Raw genomic sequence first — 6,279 nt, forward strand, 5'->3', positions numbered from 1 at the left:
TAGCTTTAGTTCCTTAACTAACTTCTAGAAAGGAGTGGGCTAGTTTCCAAGGAAAAGCTGTTCTACAAAACTAGGTAGCATCTCCTGGCCTCAGCCACTACCCTCCTTACTTCTCAAACCACCAATTGTTTTCCTAAGGATATTATATCACATATGTTATGATTGAAAAGGCTGCCTGGCAAACAGCCAGATGCCAACCCTATATAGCTGTAACCTATAACTTTGCACCTTATAGGATGAAACTATCATTTGAATTGTATCTGGAAGCCTCTTGTAACCAATGCAGAACCCACAACATATGTATGATATGCTCATGGTGATAAGTGAGTGCATTTTATATAAGTGCACTTTTCAAGTGGTCTTCAAAAGTACACCCTTGAGAGAGCATTGCAGTAGTCCAGCAATAAAGGCATGATTTATATCAGTGCAAGAATAAAAAAAAAATCAGCTTTGATTTGCCAAGAACAAGTCTTGCCAAACTAACCCAGCCTCCTTATTTGAAGTGATGATTTCCTTAATTGCCGGTGGGAATATTGTGGATGTAATATTGCTTGGTTTCAACAAAGCATCTCACAGAGTATGATAAGCAAACTACTTCAATGTGGGTTGCAAAACAACTGACAAAATCCATTGAGAGGAGACGCAACTGGCTCAAAAATTGTATTTAAAAGGTGTTTTTCATAACGCCTTCCTCTTACTTCTGCAGAACCTTCTATCTCCAACATCAACCTGTGAGACTGAAGAAGGGGGGAAAGGTCAAGAGCACAGCATGGTGAATCAGGGAGGTGTCACACATGTAGAAAGTTTTCATAATTTGGGACAAAACACAGAAGAGCCTTTAAAACTGGTCTAAAATAACTTCCTCTATGTCTTGCAATGGAAGGTCTATGGAGATTCTCAGTCATCCAGGTCATGGTAGTCCCAAAGGTGCTTTTTCAAGAGGCAACTGGACTTCCTTGCTTTTCTTTGAAAACAGTTCACTTCTCATCCAAGAAGCTTCTTCAGCTCTGACAGGATGGTGGGGAATGGAAGGATTTATATTTCTTGCAGGCAGCTAGTCATTTGCATTCTTTTAAAGAGTTGTTGAGCCCACCTGGAGGCTTATCTGTGTTATTAGGGTCACCTGAGTAAAGCAAAGGGGTGCGGAGCCTTCCTGGAACTTTTGAAAGGACTATGCTGTAGACTGGAGACAGATGGAGTTGTATCCCTCCTGCTCTGTTGAGAGAAAAAGCACCTTTGGGTTGCAATGGAAGAGTTAAATCTAAGAGACGAGAAAGATGCAAACATGTTTTCATCCTGACACATGGTTTATCATCTCTGAGGTCAAAATGGCCCCATCAGAGCAGGTAGAATTGTCCTGCTCAAAAAAAAAAAAAACTTTATTAAAATCATTGCATAGCATTGAAGTGAAAGAATTTTAAATGGAGAGAAAGCCAGTTGGCAGCCAATTGCCTGCATTTGCATTATTAGACCATTTTCTCTGATATCTAGAGGCCATGTGGTAATTTAACTGGGATGCATTTATATAAATTGCCTACAGTTTCACTTGTGAGAAAAATGACTTCAAAACATCAGTGGCAAAGATAGACGTGTAACACCAATGAGGGTTTTTTTGGGGGGAGGGACATGGGATGGGTTAAATAGTGATAAATAGAGGGGGGGCAATTTATATTAGGATCATCGCAGGGAAAGAAAGATTCAACTCCTCCTTCCCCCATCTCCTATTATTAAGCAAAAATATATTTGTGTTAGTATCCCTTTTAGCCTGACCCTGACAAATTGAACACCACAAGAGACTGGGAGGATATCATGTTCTTTGGTGCAGATATGTGACAGTCATTTAATTTTATCAGCACGGAAGAGTTTTTGAAAATAATTAAATTTGAGGGGAGAGGAAGAAAATAATATTTTTTGAAAAGGTCCAACGCTGAGCCTGAAAACCAGTTTTAAGTGCCAATACTATGCCTGAGTTCTGCAGAATGGGAAACAATTCAATGCCTTTTAATATCAAGAAGGACCAGGATTATGTCCCATCGATTACAGAGATGAGGAAAAGATAACTAGACACTCTTAAAACAGACGTCTGTTGAAAATCACACTGCTCATTGCTTGAATTGGAGAATTCCAGTGTACAGCACATACATTTCTCTGCTAGTTTTATGAAAGCAGCATTTAGCCGAAATCATGGAGAGGAGAAGTGATTTCCTCAGCTGAAGCAGCAAAGGAAGTCAGTAGCTCAAAGCCACTGATTTACTGTTTGGCCAAAGCCTACCAACATTCAGCTACAAACTGTACTTCTAATTCTCACCACTCAGCTCTGTGGCTGGGTAGAACAAAAGAAATGACTTTCCCTGGGATCATTCCGAGAGCTTTCTAGATTAGAGATCCCAGTAGCAGTGGGGGTTGAAGGAGACACCCGTGGCACCAAAATTACAGAGCTTCCCTTGTTCTGCTCAATCACCCGGCCCCCTCTTGACTTTAAAACAATTTAAAGAACTCTGCTATGCCACAAAGCAAACTACCAACCTCTAGCATGGTCTTTATTTCCAAGAATGTGTGTGGGCTCCGTATGTGCCATTGGCATGGTTAGAAAATAAAACTGAGGAGTGGCTGCAGCTTTATGCTTTAATCAGAAATTCCATATGGACTTCTCATCCCAGAGGTGACAAAAGCTTCCTGGGAAACTAGGAACAGCAGTTCCTAGTTTCCCTTTAAAATGGCTTTTAGTGAAGGAGTATTTCATTCACCTTGATAGCCATTTTTTGTGCCCATGAAAACCTTTCCAGGTTTCCACGCATGTTCAAAACATTGGAGACTGATTTAGGAGTCAATATTTGTGTTTTGAATCTGGCTCAGAACTTACCACAAGAACTGGAAGGATCTAAAGCTCAGATTTCTGTGTCACTTGTCTTAGCTGAGCTTCTACATAAAGGCACTGCTCTATCCTTTGCTCTCCTTGAGAAGAACAGTTGAAGCAGCACAGGTTGAGTGGGCCCTGTAACATCCAGGGCAGAGCTATCAAACTCCTGGCCCATGGGCCGGATGTGTCATGTGTTGGCCACGCCCACACCCAATTTAGCAAAGGAGAAAAAGATGCGATTCATCTCGTGACGATGCTGTACAATGCGAGTTTGACACCCCTGATCCAGGGAAATATATGTATCAGAGAAGTCTCTCTTTCTGCCCCAGTTAGTTGACTTTTAGACAAGATGCAGCTCAATCATGTGTGGACTTCAACAAGTTCCAATGGCATGTTCTATATCCGCTAGGCTGGCATCCAATTTGGGATAAATTAGAATATTAAATTTCCAGGTGTTTGGTGGATGCTTAAATATCACTCTTGTATTATTAAAGAAAATACAAAATCTAGCCAGAGTTAAAGTCTTTTTAAAAAGAAAGCCTTACCTTCCTCTGTTCAGGTTGTTCATTTTGATCCAGGGTAATTCAATTCTGGGTAATTCCTTTGACTCAGATCTCTAATCCATCACCTCAAAGATCCATTAAAAGGTGGCAAAAAAAGAATGCTTAAGTCACCCATTAAAAAGTACCATTTGCTGTTATAAAGTGCCATGCCATTAGAGAGAGAGAGAGAGAGAGAGAGAGAGAGAGAGAGAGAGGGAGGGAGGAAGGGAGGGAGGGAGATGTTGATGTAAAAAAAGGAAAAAGAATCTGGGATGAGAGACCAGAGCAAGGAAAGCCTCAGAAATGAAAAGAGGTAATAAAGTTTTAGAAAGCTACATATTGAATCAATTTTGAGAAAGACATTTAAAAGCTTAAAATTAAAATCTGATGCTATGTGTGTCAGAAGAGGGAAGCATTCCGGCTTCAAACATTAAGAGTTTCAAATGAGGGTCAGCAGTCAATTTAAGGAGGACCAGAAAGAAGACCCAAATGGCAATAATTAGGAGTAGGGTGGAGTGGAGTGGAAGGCAACAACCAGAGTAGAGTACTAGGAGTAGAACAGTAGGCAACAAGGAGGAATTGTGTCATGAGCAAGCCTGCTGAAACTAAATTTACTTCGCACAGATTGAAATGGTTTCTGGGAATACCATGGCCTGAAAAAGTCATCTTTGTTTCTCTAAAATCCCAAATTATTGCCGAAATGAAGGCTGAGAAGTCTACCAAAGTAGCACCAAGTCCTAAGCAAGTTGCTACCTTGCCTGTCCAAAGCTCTTGCTTTCATCCTGAAAAGGGGAAGAGGAGCGCTGAGCCATTCCCTGAGAACATCAGACAGCATTAAGTGGCTCAAGAGCTGCCAAAGTAAATATGCCAATATTTATCCATAGACAAACACAATAGACAATTGTCCCCTTCTCTGGGCTCCAGAAGACAGAAAATTAGTTGTTTGTCTTTCTTGCTGCTTTTCCCCCTGCTGATCTTCCCAGTCTCATCAAAGATTGCTAGAAGCAGAAATGTCATCTGGCTCAGAGGCCCCAAAAATTGGTCATTGAAATGATGGTTCTGGAGCAGAATGGTGAGGGGGTGCGTTGAAGGGGGAAGGAGCTGATGTCTCAAAATGCCCAAACAAGCTGGCTTTGTTCAAATGTAGTAGGATTTCAGGATAAATAAACTAAATGAGCGGGATGCTCAACATGAACTTTGAATCGCTACTCTGGGAACGCAAAATAATTTCACAGCAGAAATGATGTCCCTGAGTTCTATCTGGGCTTTGAGGAGCAAGTGCTTCTCACTGAGCCTATAAAATGGTACATCAAATTTCTGAAATGAACCTATCTGAACACAAAGTTGGCTGCCAATCAAAATCATAAAGAGCCTGAAATGATCTTCTTTTGTCAGTGTTCGGCTTGGTCCTTGGCCATAATAAGGTACATTTTTGTACTTGAGAACTTTGGTGTGGATTATATATAGCCTTAATATAGCATGTCACCAAAATTGTGTTGCAACCTGAAGGTTCCAATTAAGCTCGTAATGTTCTCATTGTTGTGTTTCATCCAGATGGTCAAACATATCTTGTATGGGGCTGTAAGGCTATACCAGGTATACAGACATTACAGCAAGCTTTGGTCACATGCACCTGCTGTTGAGAATATTCTTCTCCTTTCTGAAGTTTGCTAGTGTCATGCCCCAGAGAGATTGACTCTTGAGGATGAGGAGGAACAGCCGACAGGGAGTGGAAGTGTGGCTCCGGAGGTTGTGGAGAAGGCTGGGGAAAGGCAGAGGCCAGTTGGGCAGTCAGAGGAGGACCCAGGCCCATCCCCTATCCATCCTAGGGTATGCAGGGAGGAGAGGATAAGGGAGAGATGTGGTCTACTTGGAAGGAGAGGGCCTTGATCCTCTTCATGGGCTGCAGCTGTGACAATTGAATAAGAGGATGGACTTGTATACAGGCGAACGCTGGAAACAAAGTGTGGAAATAGCTCTAGTTTATGGTTCCTCTCTGAGTTTGATGTCCTTCCCAGTGTGTGTTATCTGTGGATGTCCTCCAGCTCTTATCTTGCCTGGTTTGTGTTGCTTTTTTCCTTCTTCTTGTAACTGTTGTGTGGGAGTATTTTTGTCTTCCGTCAAGGATATTCGGAGCTTGGAAGCAAAGTGAAGGAATAAAAGGGGTTTCACTGGTTTTTTGTGACTGTGTTTGTTTTGTATCACCACCCTGGGTCATTATGGCTAGGGGTACAGATAGTCCTCATTTAACAATCATTTGAAGTTACAATGGACTAAAAAAAGTTACTTACAACCTATTCTCCAATTTACAACTGCAGCACACTCACCTCCATAGTAACTTATTGGTGTTTTGGGCACTTGACAATCAGCTTGCATATACGACCAGTTGCGACATCCTGTGATCATGATCTCTGACATTATTGCTGATTTTTGCCCATTCAGGAGAATGGATTCACTTAACAACCACATGGTTCACTTAAGAAGCATGTGACTCATTTCATGACCACTGTTGAGTCACTTTACAACCTTAGTAAAAACAAGTCAGATCTAAACAAGCACAATGACTTATGACCAAAATTCCACATCCAACAGTAGTGCCTAAGCGAGGACTACCTGCATTTATTTATTTATTTATTTGTTTGTTTGTTTATTTATATTTCACATTGGTAAACCATCCATCTTCCTGAAAGAGGGACTTTGTATCTGATAAAAATATCTCCCTGCATCAGATGCTTGGCTAATCACAGTCTATTATGTCAAGTTGTATAAATTAGAAGACACTGAGAGGAAGATAGTTTCCTAACATTTTTATGAAACTTAATTGGACTGTTGCAGAGTGAAACTTAATCAGACTGTTTCAAAACTTGAGAACAGTAG

Source organism: Notechis scutatus, chromosome 2, assembly GCF_049901735.1.
Source record: "Notechis scutatus isolate UNSWTSFEM ecotype Mainland chromosome 2, rNotScu1.2, whole genome shotgun sequence".
In the NCBI taxonomy this organism is placed as follows: domain Eukaryota; kingdom Metazoa; phylum Chordata; class Lepidosauria; order Squamata; family Elapidae; genus Notechis; species Notechis scutatus.